We start from the raw sequence: 15,883 nt of genomic DNA on the forward strand, positions 1-15,883 counted from the left end.
TGGGGAAGGAAGGGGTCCTTGGAGTTTTTTGCTTTGTTTTACTTAAGGAATGGAGTGTGAAAGATCTTCTACAGGACTAGTTTCTGCTTCACCTCATCGATGTTTTACACCTGATCTGATCAAAACCTTATCTCTGATCTGTCTTTGCCTTGGGCAAACATCCTTGTGGGTATTCTGTTCAAGTAGCTCTTTACCTCCGCTGGCCTGGGACAATGCCTGAGAGAACAGTAGGATATTTTTTTCATCTCTGTCAATGGCAGCAGTAGGCAGTTGCAGGAATGAAAGCCCAATATATGGAGGGAGGTGGGTCTTTGCCAGCTAGGCAGGACCACAGCACGGCTGTGGCTTGTGGCTTTACTGAGCGTGGTGTTTTTCACTCACCAGTACCTTCTCAAGTTGATTGATTTTGTCTGTATCTGCTTTAAAAGAAATTAATTCTTATCAGTGGTTGTGAAACCTAGGGCAAACGTCATTGAAAATAAGCCTACAATGGTTTGATCAAGATCTCATGAATCGAGGTTTGCAGACGTTTACATGCTGTGAAGCTTGAAGCCCAGGTAGGAAGGATTCTTAATTAAAAAGTTGCATTGTGAGGAGCCAGATTGAGAACTTTGTGGAGCCTTGCCGTTGGCATCTTCTGAATTCAGACTCATAGTAATATGCATTCAGTATTTTGGGGGTTTCAATTTGGTCAAAAGTCTGTTGGCCTTTTACCCAGACCTTCTTTTATAATGGTAGGTTTCTCTCATACCTTGCTTAGAATCTTGTTGGTGGTTTTCAGCCTCTTCCAGTTTGCAAACACCCTAAGAGAAACACCACTGAAGTGGCAGAGCCCTATATTTTGAATTTAAGGCCATCTTGACCACAGGCTTGCTTTTCTTAGCTACCTTTTTACAGCTCATTTAAGAAGTACTCAGCAAAGCTGGAGGTCTGATGTCCCAGGGCTCAAAACCAGTAGCTTAATGCAGTGGGGCCCTGTTTCTGGCTCCTTCCTCTGAGCGCTGCTGTGGCATGAATACCAACTGCAGAAACCACGTTTTACACAAATTCTGTTCCATAAAACTGTATCTTCAGCATCAGCGCAGACTGTCTGCCACCATGGGCTTTCATCCTTCCGACAGGAGCTGGAGCCAGATTTGTCTGGGTACTGTGGTGGTCTCTGACATGTATTTGATTCTGTCGGAGTGTTATTTTGTACACCACGGCGCTGTGAGAGTTGAAAATTATTCTGTTACTCAGGTAGACTTTATAACTTGGTCAGAAAAATCGCTTTCCAGTGAAACTCAGCCTGAAAGTCAACATGTTGATTAGTCACTGAAGTGGCCTACAGTAGTACGATTTGTGGATTATTTCACAATATGTACTTTTCTGGTTGCTTGCACAAATGTAATACAAAAGTTGCTTTTATATTAATCTTTAAAGGTGCAGCCTTGAATGCTTACAATTTCGGCATCCTGAATGTTAACCAACAAAGGAAGCATGGTTTTCTGTTCAAAGCCAAGAGGAGGAGACAGGAGGTCTGTGTTGTATTCCCAGCACTCCTGTAATCTGGCTGTGGGATCTCAGGCGTGCTGTTTGCTGTGCCCCAGTTCACTCGGCTGGGGCAGGGAGACCGACCTTTGGGGTGTGTGGGCAGCCCCGCTTGTGTGAAGGCTTTGGTGGTCAGTGGGATCTGCTGGTGGAAATGCGTAATGCTGTTGGGAGTGCAGGAATCTGTGGCTTTAAGAAGTTACCCCAACGTTTAAACGTGGCATTTCTTCCGCTTTCTGTCCAGGGCTGGCGTCTGCCATGAATGTCTTCATCTTCAATATTATTGTCCTCCTATTACATTTTTCCATTTTGCACACGGGGGGCTGGAGGAGACAAGGCATTTCAGAATTGGTACAAGCACCAGGTGATGGTTTGTCCTTGAATCCCTGCCATTCCTCTTGGTTATCCTGATGCGTGAGGTTACCTGTCCCTGAGAAGTTCCTGCCGAAGCCCGGCACGTTGTGTTACAGATGGCCCCTTATTAACTCTGAATTTCCCCAGCTTCTCTGCTTTTGCAGGTTTGAGTGAGACGGCTTGATGTTACTTCAGAGCCATCCTTTTGATGGCTGGAAACGATAATAGCCTGTGTCATCTGCCCTTTAGATGGAGGGGTTATGCCTCGTCCTTTATTCCTCTGCTCTCCCTACAAAACCCGTCCCACAATGCACCCGAGCCGCTCGCAGGTGTTCCTGCGATCTGCCCTCTCACAGGCACCGCAAATTAGTAACAGAAGCTAATGGCCCAGCATGCGGCCATCAAAGGGCTGACAATTCCAGCCTTTCCAAAGGGCCCTTTATGTCAAAGCCCCCCACGAGACCTGTCCGGCTGAAAAGACTATTTGTCTGTCCCTGTGTGCGGGCCTGCTGCAGCGCTGCGGCCGGCTGCCGGCCTCACGCTGCGCCCCTGACTGTTGCTGCTAGCAACAGATAAAAATCACTGTTAACCACAGCGGGGCCCACAGCACATCAATCATCAGGCCCAGATAAAGGCCCCGGGCCTTTGGCCCTATCCTTCGGTTGTTTCTAAATAATTTCCAGTGGCTGAGCATGCTATGGTGTAGGCTGGGTAATTCAGTCCAGAAAACTTCATTTCACTAAAAATGCTTTGATTTTTTTTTTTTTTTTTTTAAGGACTGTTTTTGTTCAAATAGATGTTTGTTTCGAAAGGGGGAATTTAACTGATGAAAGGGATGCCGTGAAAGTTCAGAGTGAGAATAATAAATAAAACTGTGTGGTTAAATGTAAAGTACAACCAAGCGGGCGGCCAAAAAGAATTAGCATTTACCAGGAGTAACAAAGCAACTTTGCACTTTAGAAGACTCCTCTTGTGGCCTCAGCATGGTTCAGCTTCCTGAATTTATATATATTTAAATAGAGATTAATCTTTATATATGGATAACGTCATTTCTACCACACCTTTATTGAAGAGATTTATAGCAGGCTATCAAATTACACTTTTAATACAGCCTAGTTGATTTTTTGGTAGCAGCAAATCATATTTGTAACTCCGAATAACTAAACAAATTTGACAGTAGCAAATTTTCTCCTTGACACAGCTAATTCTTCATCCTGTCTTAATGTTCTGCTGTAAAGCCATAAGAAATTGTGATGCTTAGAGCCTGACAGTCATAGGTTTTGTTCTTGCCACTTAGCCATCCTTCAAAGAAGAAACCATTGCAATTTAAATTGAGGGACATCACAGGCTTGATAGCAGGGAAACACGCTCTGTAGATAAGCCCTGTTTTGCAACCTGGCCGCCTTGTACTGTAAGAATAGAGTAGGTAGGGTATAGTGGAATATTGAAGGTAAAATCAAGTGTTAGGTCGCAAATAAAACCTCTGTGGAAACCCTAAAAATTAAATCTCAGTCAGCCTGCCTTCTGCACAAGCATCTTTGCATACTAATTGCATGGGCCTTTGTATTATTGCAGATACTAATTACCACTAGTTCTCAGTGGGAATTGGACACCTAATTCTCTAATGCTGCTTTTAACCTCCCAGCTTACAAGCCTTGCATTTCAAGGCACCTCAGTCCTGCTGGTATCTTCGGCGTACAGGCTTGATTCAGCACACGTGCACTGCTGCTCTGTAGGTGACAAAGAATCTTCCCAAATTTTGCAGCGTAGGCCACATTTCTTGCTTGGATCTGATCATGGACTTCAACCACAGCTGGCAAGGCTGGCTGAACAGCGATTCCTCTCCGAGTCTGCTGCAGTCATAACACAGAAGCTGGTTTACTTTACCTTCATATTGCTTGTAAGGCTATGCTTAAGCTAAAAGGGATGATTAAAAAGAGTTAAATTCTCACCTGTCTGCTGTTAATGGGAGCTGAGCCTTTCCTTTCAGCTTGGCAGGACTTCATCCAGAGTGCCCTAACAAAGCACTGAGCTTCTGAAATATGACTCGTTGCTTTGTGGAACCTGGTATGTATTTCATACTTCACTGGATGAGTATGATATATATATATATATATATATATATATATATATATATATATATATGAAGAACTTGAGAAATTTTCTGTAGAAACAGGAGAGGCATTAGTCTGACAAAAGATACTCGTGCAATATGTTCTTCAGCGTCTTTTCTGAAAATAAAACAAATTTTAAGATTGATCCTGTTGGATTTTGAAATGGGCAACAGTAAAATATTTTTTCAGCGGGCAAGGTCACTGCAAACACTGGCATCAGATCTGAACAGTGTGCTACTACCCTGTTTTCCCCTTCCGCCTTTTTTTTTAACTCCTATATAATGTTGCCTAAGAAATAATGCAGGGAATGACAGAGAAGGGTAGGCTTAAATAACCCTGAGGGTGCTTATCTTCCTTGGCATTAACTTCATATCCACATTCATTATGTGAATGGGCCAGAGAAACTGTTTCTGTGACAAATTGGAGTGCAGGGTAGGTTGAACAGACTCAGTTCAATTTTAGGTAATGGTATACAATCATCTATATGGCGATGTGCAATGCATGGTGTAGTCCCTCATTTAGAGAAGTTTGAATGCATAAAGCCCTATAAGAAACACTGTGATAACTTGGTTTCTTATTTTTAGGAAGGAGTTGCAGTGTATACAATTAGCGCCTCCATTCCCTCCCCTCCCTTCTTTTAATCACACCAGTAGAGCTTCCTTGCATCTCTAATACTGCCTTGTCAGGGTGGAACTTCCAATGTAGCTGCAGCGGCAAGAAGGATGGGGAGCACATGAGAGATCCTCAGGCAGGAGATCGACAGACACATTGACATAGCCATTATTATTCTGTGGCAGACAGGATGGGTTACCCTTCCATCGCACCGCTGCGTGCATATATCAGACAAAAGACAGTTTCAATTTGAATGGGAAGATGAGTGGAGTTGGTACTCTGCTGCGAGCAGGTACTTGGGCAGAGCGGCCTCCAGAATCTTAACTAGCATGTCTGATCCTTGCTGTACAGCGTGGCTAGTATTTTGCTGAAAGGTTGCTTGTGGAAAATGTAACAGCACTTGTTGATAAATGTTCTTCGTGCTAATTGACCACCATGTTTGCAGACAGATGCGCTGACCTAGAGCTGCCCACATGCTCGTGCAGATCCCTAAGATGGGCTAATTAACTCCTCCATCTTCATTTCCATGGCAAAACCCACTAAACAGAGTTATGCAAAACAAGTGAAAGAAAACATTGGGCTGCAAGGAGGAGGAGACCCAGGTTGCATATAATTTGTGTGTTAAGAAACAGCCGATGCTGGGTATCTTCCTTTGGTGGGAAGACACAAAATTTCCTCTTTAATGGGTAGAAGAGAGTACAATAAACAGTAAGGAATGATCAGAAAGTCAAGACATTTTTTGCCCTACCAATTTTTACTTTATGTCATTTTATGGAATTAAGGCTCTCAGTTTGTTAGTAGTAATGGCATTTTTTTAAATTTTAGTTGCTCTCAGTAAGCCAATAGTGGTAGCTTTGACCTAGACTTAGCACAGAGTCTTGTTTGGGCCAGACCTAGCAGATGTTAACCTTGGAAGTCGTTCCTCTGAAGCTGACCGGCTCACGCAGGTGAGCAAATGGGGTAAGTGCTGAGCCGAACTTGGGAAGCTGCCGTGCCCTATGTCGGAAGGCATCCTCCAGTTGCTCACGGCGGATCGTGCAGGCTCTGCACTTCCTAGGGCTTTGAGTCATGTCTGGAGGCAGCAACTGTGAAGGGCCACGAGGTGCTGAGCCTATGGTGGCATTTCCTGTTCGGGGCTGAGCTGGTACAGAGCACAAATACTCTGTGATACTGGCAAAAAACATGTTGTCCTTGTGTCTTAACGGGATGCCGTTCTTGGGATGGAAGAAATGTGCTTTTTGTAGGACTTAGAAGGCATAAGACAGTTTCTTGGTTCTCTATGCAAACTAGGCTGGACTTTTGAACAGCATTGTGAGTTATAAACGGCAGCTAGTATGTGTTTACTTAATCAGTTGGTCACAGACCTGTTGTAGATGTCGCTCAGAAGTGTGCTCCAGCCCCCTGTTAGTTCTGTTTATTTTTCGTATATGGTGTAGTGTCCAAAGGGAGTCCAGATCCTTCAGGGCTCTCTCTGAAAGCTGCTTCTAGATGCCAGCAAAACCAGGAAGCTTCATCCTGCTTTTTAAGGCTTGTCTGGTAGGTACACTGTGGGAATAATTGTAATCGCAGTGACCGCTGTTAGGCAGGGGGAGGTTTACTTTGATTTTTTTAATTAGATACGGATCTGCTGGTGACATTTTCTTCCATTTGTGTTAGATTGATGCCTGACTTGACCTAAATGGTTCATAACTGTCATAACTTTCTAGTGTTACTGCCTTAGTTTAATGGTGACCACTGGTTATTGTATGCTGTGCATTACCCTATCGATCGCGATACTGCTCAGCGTTTCTAATTATATGAGAGGATGAGACAATGTTGTTGTACCTGGCATCCTTCCAGTATGGGTGTGCTAATGTTGCAGCCTGTCTTGCCATTTCTTTGAACGTGGTGTTGATCCCACTACCTTGTGTGTTTAAATTATTGCTAAATTGCAGTGTTTTGAAGCCACAGGAATAGTGCTTAAAGAACTCTTCTCATAAAACAGCTCATTAATATGTGTGCTATTCAGGGTTTGCCAAAAGTTTTGTGGTCTGTCTTGCCTCCTCCACTCTTCACTCCTCTCCACCATCAAAATGTCTGCAGGAAAGCGTGGGCAAAATTCATTCCCCTGTGGCTGTTTCAAACTACACAGTGCGGGCTCATCCTTTGATCCCTCCTCATGACTTTATTTCATTATCCCTTAAGTATAAGGAGGAAAGTTAATGACATCATAAAAACTAGAACTCTATAAAAGATGTTTCTGCTGATTTACTGCCAATGTACTAGCAGCATGTCATATAACTGCCCATTAAAGATGGTGAGTTGCTCTCCTGCCTGCAGCTTTCCTTATCACCAGCCCTTTTATTTATGACCAGATTATAGGGATTGGGTGTGCACAGTAAAACATAAAACTTACTTCTATCATGCATATAATTAATCCTTTAATTATGGAATTAAGTTGTATCCATCCTCCTTTTTTATTTAAAAAAGGTATTATTAAATATTCCTGTTTGTCTGCAAAGAGCTTAATGTGTTGCTGAGAGAATGTAGTCCGTGGTTCCTGGTTGTGCCATATCTGTCTTTCCCTTCACAGGCATTTCCTGAACAATTCTGATCAGTGAAGAGGCTGAGAGAGATAATGGAAACTTCCTTACTTAGCTAGACAAAATAAACATTTTCCTCCTCGAGGAAGTTGAATTTGGTCTATGGAAACCCTGATCTTGCTTGCTGACTTCTTAAACTTCCAGCACTTTATGCATCCTTCCTCCAGCCCCTGAGGCTACGTAGGCAGCTTGGGGAGCAGTTATTTGAGACCACGTTTCCCATCACAGAATCTATCACCACGCTCGCTGTAATGGCTGATTTGTCTGGCCATGCAGCTTTAGGCTCTTGCTTTGTGCAGCATAATGCATGTGATCCTCTCGTACCCTTCCCGTTGGGCTCGGTGCCTGCTGTTTTTTGAAAGAAAGCTTGCCGTTTTGGCTACTAGTAAAGCTTCTGAATGCCAAACGCCCCCTCCCTCCCACCTACAACTCTAGATACTTCCAGATAAGCTTCATGTTCTGAAGGCAAGGCTTCTCTTAAAGTATCTTGAGTTGTAGACAGGGGTGGGGGTAAGGTTGGGTGTTCAAAGTGATTCATTGCTCCTGAGCACCTTGGCTAGTGAAGTTCCTTGTTTAAAATTAATTGTGTTCTTTGTGCATCAGGCATGTTCTATTAATGCAATCATAATGGCTTGCTTGCTAGATACTGGCATTGGATCTCAGTCTTGGCAATGCACTGTGATCAACTTTATACATTATTAAAAGCTGTTTGCCTTTTTGTCTTTTACCCAGTTAGTTGTTCTGATTTCATTTTGCTGATCGTGAATTGCTGACAAAGAATAGTCATTCCTCAAGTGAAAAGCAAGAACAAAGCTTTCCGTTTGTGCCTTCTCTGTTACCCAGGCTTTATATTAATACCTACGTAGCTCTTGAGAACATCTAAGAACAAATGTTCTTTAATTCCAGTATGAATTGAGGATTTCCATGCGCGGTGCTGATAGGCTGTCATGGGGGGACGATAACGAGGGGGACACTGCCCGCTCCGCGGTTGTTACTTGTCTCAACTGGGAAAATCTCTCTGATGGTTTCAATTGTTTTGAGCCGGTTTCCTCCCCCTCCTTCCAGGAAAGAGAGGGAAACGTGATGTGTGATTACATAAGCTTGTTTTTACTCATGTGAGTGATGGAATAGGAGAAGTTCCAAATGAGGAAGTCGTAAAGAAAAATAATAAAGGAAGGAAGCAGTGAATTAAGCTCCCAGAGCTTTGTTTTATGGCTGTGATTTATAAAGAGGTATTTATTTATTTCTTACAGAAGGAATTCCATCTCTGCATAGAGTAATACGTATAATAATGTTTAAAAATAAAGTATTACTGTGTCCATACTGGACTTTGGCAACCTGTGATCAGCTCACAGTCATTTTATTTAAGGTGTAGTAGGTATCTCTAAGCTGATGACAGCACTGATGCTGAAAGACTAGGCAATAGACAATAGTTTATTTTTGGTATATCCCCATTTTCTGAGGAATAAAGAACAGCAAGTACCACACATGTTCTGAGGAAAAGGTACTGAGCATGAAAGACATCCTTAATTACAAAACTGTTTTAGTTGACCTGATGGCTTTAAATGACGCAGTACACCACTGTTGCCCTTGAGGCAAACCTGGCACTGTATAGCTCCGTAATAGGCGGGTGTTCAGGTTGAGTGGGGTCCTCCCAGGTCCTGGGGTGTCCTAAGCCCAAGATTCAGAACCCGGCCCATCAAACAGCAAGGGAAGCCTTTTGCATGGACCTGGTTTTAAGTAAAGGTGATAGTATCTCAGTTCATTGGCTTAACGAGAAAGGGGCTTCTAAATCATAAAGGTTAGATATTCCATGTATGTGTTGGACCAGGTATTCCAGGAGCTCCCCTCCCCCTGCCTGGGCTTCCAAAGATCCTGTGCTCATTGAAAGCTTAATTAATTAATGAGTAATCAGTTTTCAGCTCGAGGGTATCAATTTGAAGGAAAAATTGATTTTCAAATCCAAATGTCTTGGACTATTTATATTCTGAAACTACTGTGCATGTCATAGTCCTATTTAGAAAAGTGTCCAACTCCACTCAAGGGCAGGCAGCCTGAGGAATAAATTAATTTTTACCCATCAGAGGATGAGTATTACAGAGAAGCTTTGAATATCAGTATGATAGTGAGAAGGAAGCTTGTGATTTTCATACCTGAATTGAAATTGGTGAAGTATTTAAAATGCACATTTCATTGCTGCCAGACATTTACCTAGCATGAACATTAATAGAATGAGAGGGGAAAAAATTAGAGGTTCAACAATAATTCGAAGTTCTCTGTTTATAATGTGAGAAATCATCAATTAATTCCGTACCTGGAATAAAACACGCCCTAAGGCCTACCATCTGCCCACGTTTAAACTTGAAGATAATAGATTTGGAAGAGAAGTTTGTAATTATTTGCTAGGTGGTTCTGATTAATTTACAAGGAAAATTGCTAATACCGATAGTGTATTACCCTGGGGCCAAGTGGAAATCACAATATTGCAGAAAGGGATAACATGTAAATGATGGCTTGTGCGTTATCTGTTAGGCTGATTGGACAGTCTGGTTATTTTTCTTAAGCCACTAATGGGTGCATATAAGATTAGAGTGTGCTTTGGACAACATCACTATAATTCTCACCTAACAGGCTGTAGAAAATAGCAAGTAAATATACCCCAGTGGCATTCTTAGAAATTAAAAATGCTAAAGGCTAGATTATGAAATTATAATAGATACACACCAGCATGGCTGCGATCAGAATCTTGCCTCGTAGCACTGAAAAAATACATTTATGAAGGATCTATACTAGAAGTTTTGCAAATTATCATATAGGGAATGCATGCAAGCAGTCTACTCTGGCAAGCACACGTGTGCTTTAAAGACATACTGAAAAAGCTGTTGTAGAGTCTTGCATTAAATTCAAATTGAAAGAGATGTTACTGGACTAGAGCCCAGTGGGTACGGAAGAAGATAATTTATCTGGAACTCTAAAATATTTCATTTTGCCTGCTGTTTACTCACATTGGAGAACACTGTGGACCTTCTGTGCACCATTACACTTACAGCTGCACGATTAAAGACTGACCTTTAAAAGGAGTGTGAATTCTGTCTTGCCAAGGTACAGCTGGTAGAGCCAAAGGCATGTGTGATGTGCGGAGTCCTGTGGTAACAGTAGAAAATGGTCAGGTGAGGCAGAAGCCCCCTGTCCCCCCTGCTGCTGGCCGGAGTGGCTGCCATCAGCCTTGCTGCTTCTCCAGTTCTGTTCTGCTCCTATGTGGTTTACTCAGTGGTGGCAAAAGCCGAATGAAGAAGGATCCATTAGGATTCAAAGCGTTATAGGTGGGTCTTTAAATTTGGGTAAAACTGCTTCATCCATTTCTAAGAGCAACAACCACCCAAAAAGTATCTCCTTCCCTATGACAAGAGTTCTCTGTCCATGTGGATTTACCAAAAACATATCTCCCTGCAACTCTTCATCCGCTGTTGTCTGTCCCCCCTTTACCACCCCCCTAAATAAAATTTCAACACAGCACTCGATATGACAAAGATGAAGAAACTTAAGCAAACCATTACTGGTAAGGTGGTGTTTGCTTGGGTGGGGGGTGTAAGCAGTAGTCTTGCTTTTTCTTTTCTGTGATCTTTCTGCTGGCTCATACTGAAATGCTGTAGGGATCATTAGCCGTAGATGTTATCAATTGATGCCTAACAACTGTATCTCATACATTGTTTCAGAGACTGTAAATTTTCACTTTAATGGAAAAAAATGTTGCACATATGCATAACAGAAGATTTGAGGCTTTATGCTGCCATCAAGTAAATAGGTCTGAGGTTCACCTTCATGGGATAGTCAAACCATTCACTTCTCCTCTCCCTCTCTGAAAAGTGATGCAATTCTATGCAGCAAGTGAGACACTTAGATTGGGAGTGCAGGATGGCTGGACATTGGTTATGGAAATGGTTGTAGGCCAATTCAAATCTTCTCCAAACCTCCCTTTAAATGCAAGAATGAGACCTCTGCACCACGGCAGGGTGAAATCACAGCTGCCAGGTGAGGTGGGCATTAGATTTTTTGAAATGTCTTTGTTAAAAACCTAATGGGTTTTGTTTTCATTTACACAGAATGTTCTTGTATTCTGAAGTACAGCACCTTCATGACCTGCTTTCAGTAAATAACAGCCCTTGTGCAGCAGCTCTGGACATATTCAAGAGAAATAATATTACCATGAGTGACATTTTTGCTGGATATAGAAATTACCAGCTTTGAAGGAACACAGTAAAAATTTAAGGCTTTGGTGCTCATTCTCAAAGGGGCATCTTGCCCCATACCATCAAGATTATCTGACGTTCAAGTAAAGTAATAAACAAACCCAGTGTCTTTAGTTAAAATAGGAAATAAATGTTGCCTTCAGCAATGGAGCACCTTGCTAATTTTTTATTGTAAGTGATAATTTATATTCTCATGTTATCCTGGAGGATTCAAGTGATTATTGTCTTAAGGTAAAATACAGGTCCTTGTACATCACCGAGACAATCTCAGGTAGCTGGGATTGACCCAGAAAGCAGAGCATATTGGATCCATACACGCAGCAGTTCGCACACATACCCTGGTGACTTACACAGCATCTCCCTCAGTTTCATCAGACCAAATAAGTTATGAGCCTTAAGCCTCCGACAGCCTGCTGCATTTTTACAGGGAAGAGGTATCAGTCATAACAGAGGAAACAACAGATTGGAACAGGTTCTTGTTTTCCTTTTCTGTTTCCCCATCTTGTGTTTGCTCTCTCATTGTCGAACTTTCCCTTACCTCATCCCTTCTGCTGTGAGCTCTCCTCGCTGCCACTCATCTTTAGTCTTGATAACTTGCAATATCTGTGTTGTGCTGCTGGATTGCTGCCATACTCTGGTGTAAGATGTCGGTGAGCATCCAAAGCAGTCAGTCGATCCACCCTTCCCGAGTGCTGCTGCTGTGTGAGCCAGGAAGCCCACCCTGATGCCCCTGCCTTGCCCCCGGGATGCGGCTTTGCCCAGGCTGAGTGTGCTGCTGGGGGGTAGCTGGGGGTCAGGGACAGCTGTGTCAGTGTCGGCACTTGCAGTGACACTGGCAGGGATCTGGGCAAGAATTTATTTCCGTCATCAAGTGGCTAATTTAGAGGAGAGCTGGTGGGCCAGGGAGAGGAAGGGTCTTGGCAGCGTGCAGAGACAGGTCCAGGATGCAGGGTTGTCCCCACCAGCTGCCGGGCTCTGCGCTGCGGCTGTGCTGCACAGGACTTGCATCTGCCTGGCAGAACGCTTGGGAGCTGGGTGCTGCAAGAGGGCGTCGCATCTGCTTCCTCCTGCACAGGCTTTGGCAGTAGTGGTTCAGTAGTGATTTCCCCTGATTTAATTGTTTAGACAACTGTCTATTTACCGTCAGTATTTACAGAGCTTTCATTGAAGCTAAACAGACATATGCTCTTTGTCACTGTCGTGGTGTCAGGAAGGTTGCAGACTCTTCATTTCCAGCGCTTTCTTTTATTGTCCAAAAACTGCTCTGGAGAAACTGGGAAGGGCTACCTGCCAGTTGCATTGTCTTGCCTGGATCCGCTTAGTTACACTTCAGCCCGTCATTTTCAGGGAGTTTTATCTGAGCATAATGTATTTTTTTTTTCCTCTGGTTACTTTTTAATTAATATCCTGTAACTGCTTCAAACTTGGGAGGAAAGTGGTTTTTGATTTCTCTTTTATTGGGTAATTTTAATTATTCACACCATTGACTTCATTAAGTTAAACCACCATAATATTATGTGTGAAACCGTGATCTTTAGGAAAAAAAATTATTCCTACTTTTTTGGAAGCAAAATGGCTAAAGTGCCACCAAAGCCAAGCATCCCCACTGCAGACAGAGGGATGGTAGATTGCTCTGCTGTGTCCTGATGGGTGATGCCCACCGTCCTCCCTCCTCTGCACTGACCCAGAGGATTAAATACAAATTGACATTCCTTAGTTCCTGCTTCTGTTTGTATTTTGTCTTTTCTGTTCCATGGCTATGAGACTAAACCAAAGTGTTGATAGGCACAAAAGGGGACATTGGAAGCAGTGTGGTGGGATTGCTGTGTGATTATTGATGTTCATTGTCCGGTGGCATCCTGAAATGCTGGTCACTGAAAGACCTTTGCTTTAGCAAAACACTTAGCTTTCAAACTTGAGCGTCTTAATACAGAAAGCTCTGGTCTTGGTTATGTTTCACAGCATCAAAATTTAACATCTTCTAACTAGCAGAATCGTAAACGGCCGCCTGTTGTTGTGAAATTCACATTGTTGGCAATACTGCAAATGAAAACAGGAAAATATGGTACGAAGGAGCATTGTTCCAGCAACTTCGATGCTCCTTCAGTTGGATTTATTTACATGTTGCCTGCAGATTTGGTTGGGTTTAAGTTCCTGTTGTGTTTAGCAATTATCCTTATTGTGGCAGTGTCTAAAGATCACACTTGTGTTACACGCCGAGTCCTGTGTTGTTCAGGACTGTGTTGTCCTAGTCAGTTCTGCTTAACTTCAGCCACTGGCCATCCTGTCAGTTTTTCAAATTGGCTGCCAAAGTCATTGGCACCTTTTCATAATTGTTTATATAGGTGCTTATCATTACAGAAGTACCAGCATCCTCTTTTCTTGTGCCAGTGCATGTGGGGCACAGATGAGATGTTAAAATTAGTGTCGTCCAGGAACCAAATAACCTCTGGTCCACCCCAGACCCAGTTCAGAGGTGAAGTTTTTACAGCCCTCCCAGGTGGATGTGCACCGAGCGGGCAGCTTCGTTTCTGCCAGGGAAGGAAGAGCTGAAGGTAATGATTGTGGCCCTGGGCGAGGTCCGTGGTGGTGGCAGGGCTCTCTGCTAATACAGCCGTACGCTGGCAGCGGGAGGGCAGAGGGTGACAGTCCCGCGTCCCCCAGGCGAGCTGCCCTTCTCCCTTGGTCGCGCAGGGGCCCCTCTGACCCTTGCACTGTTTCAGACGTGAGCATCTCAGTTTAACCCCAGCACTGCATCAGTAGATAATCACGCTGTAGTACAGCTGTATGCTCTCACAGTTATCTGCTCCAGCTAAGTAGATTAAAACGTTTTTTTAAAAAGTGATGGTGGGAGCTCCTGTCTTCTGTAGACGGGTTTTGTCTTTTGAAGTAAAATAAAACTGAGAGCTGCAAATTGCCCATTAGTCATGTAACAGGTCTGGTCTGAAGTACCTCTGGGTCTGGTGCCCTGAAATCCTTTATCAGCCAGGACAAGAAAATTAGGCTTTCAAGCTAATTTGACGTTTAAATATATATATAAACAGGCAAGTAAGTATGTCCAAATTAATCCTTGAAAAGTGTGTTTTGAACTACGGAATGTTTCTGTCCTCGCAGAATGACAGTTAAAACATTGCTGTTAAAGTGGTAAACGGAAATTTCAGTTGCTTGTCAAAACAAGCAGCGCTTTCCTTCTGCAGAGCGTAAGATGCCGAACAATAGGCAGCACCTTTCAAAACGGCATCTTCATTATACAGTCAGGTTTCTAATGTAATCTTTTCATACACGAATAGTGTATTATTTCTCCATAACACTTTGTAATAAGTGGACATTAAATTAATGCTACATGGCAATGGAATTCCTGCAGAGTTATGTACTACCCTGAAATGAGTGCCAAAGGAATTTGGTGTGATTAAAAGGAGACGATGAAAGTGGAAGGAGGTGGGTACTGATGGCTTACTGCAGGCGCCTCAGCTGAGCTGAAAATAAGAAGACTGTTTGAGGGCTGCAAGCCTGAGGGAGGGCTAAGAAAATCCACAAGCCCAAACCTGAGCTTGAACCATAAACGTTAGGACATTTTCTGGCTCGGGTTGTTGGGAAAATGATTAATATTCTTTGTTACATTCTTGAGACTTTAATTACTGAAATACCTTTGTCGTAGGTGTGAATTAGGCTCTGTGGATCAGAGCCGTGGGAAGCTGTAGCCGAGGGGAGAGTTTGCTCCCGTGTGTCATCAGAGGGTCCCCCAGCTGTCCTGCCAGCCTGCCTGTCACACTGCTCTGCGGGGACCGGGCTGGCTCCGCTCCTGAGGTCAGCTGGGCACAGCTGACAGGGCAGGGGGCTTCAGTGCCCACTTCAGCCCGATAATGTTGGGCCTTGTTCTGCCAGGTTTGCTTCCCCTGCTATCTCGGTCTGCCCCGTCCTGCCCAGCATCCCGCTCCGGGCGCAGCACAGGCAGTGCGCAGCCTCAGCTGTGCATTATGGGAATGCCACCCTGGGAGGCTGTCGTGTAGCTCTCTGCTTTTCATGTGCTTAGAACCAAAAAGGACAGGAGAAAATCGTAGTTGTCTGATGTCTGTAGGGAGATCATATCAATTCCTTAGGAGATCTGTTGACAAGAGATCTGCTTTCCTCCTACTCAGCATACGGAGTTGCAGCATCCTGATGAAATGTATTTTTACGAGGAAATCAGAACCAGGCATGAAGAAGAAAGAGCAGCAGCATTTGCTGTCATCTTGAACATGATGGGGTCCCTTGGGTTTTATGTCTACAGAGAACAGGAGGAAAAACCTGCGTTCGTCTCTTCCGTACAAAGCTGAATTAAAAGTAATGGAGGGTCTTGTCTCTCTCCATTCTCATTGCCCAGCCCATTGTGCCGCCTCTGAAAGTACCAATTTTAATCCAAGTGAGGACTCAAGAGCAGCATATTCATGAAAAAAATAAT

General features: G+C 43.5%; 1 protein-coding gene across 20 annotated transcripts in view; it reads left to right on the forward strand.

The window, feature by feature from the left end:
* The window catches only part of FBRSL1 (fibrosin like 1), a 547,777-nt gene that overhangs the window by 272,677 nt on the left and 259,217 nt on the right, over positions 1-15,883 (forward strand). The window contains exon 1 of one of the 20 annotated variants that reach the window (XM_080373497.1): positions 1-15,883. This exon is cut by the window's right edge and continues 51,531 nt beyond it. The exons of 18 other annotated variants lie outside the window; for them this stretch is intronic. The gene's annotated coding sequence lies outside the window, so the exon portion shown is untranslated. One more of the 20 variants, XM_080373498.1, reaches the window with a different exon arrangement.

The sequence above is a fragment of the Falco punctatus genome (genome assembly GCF_963210335.1).
Source record: "Falco punctatus genome assembly, chromosome: 1".
NCBI classification, from domain to species: Eukaryota; Metazoa; Chordata; class Aves; order Falconiformes; family Falconidae; genus Falco; species Falco punctatus.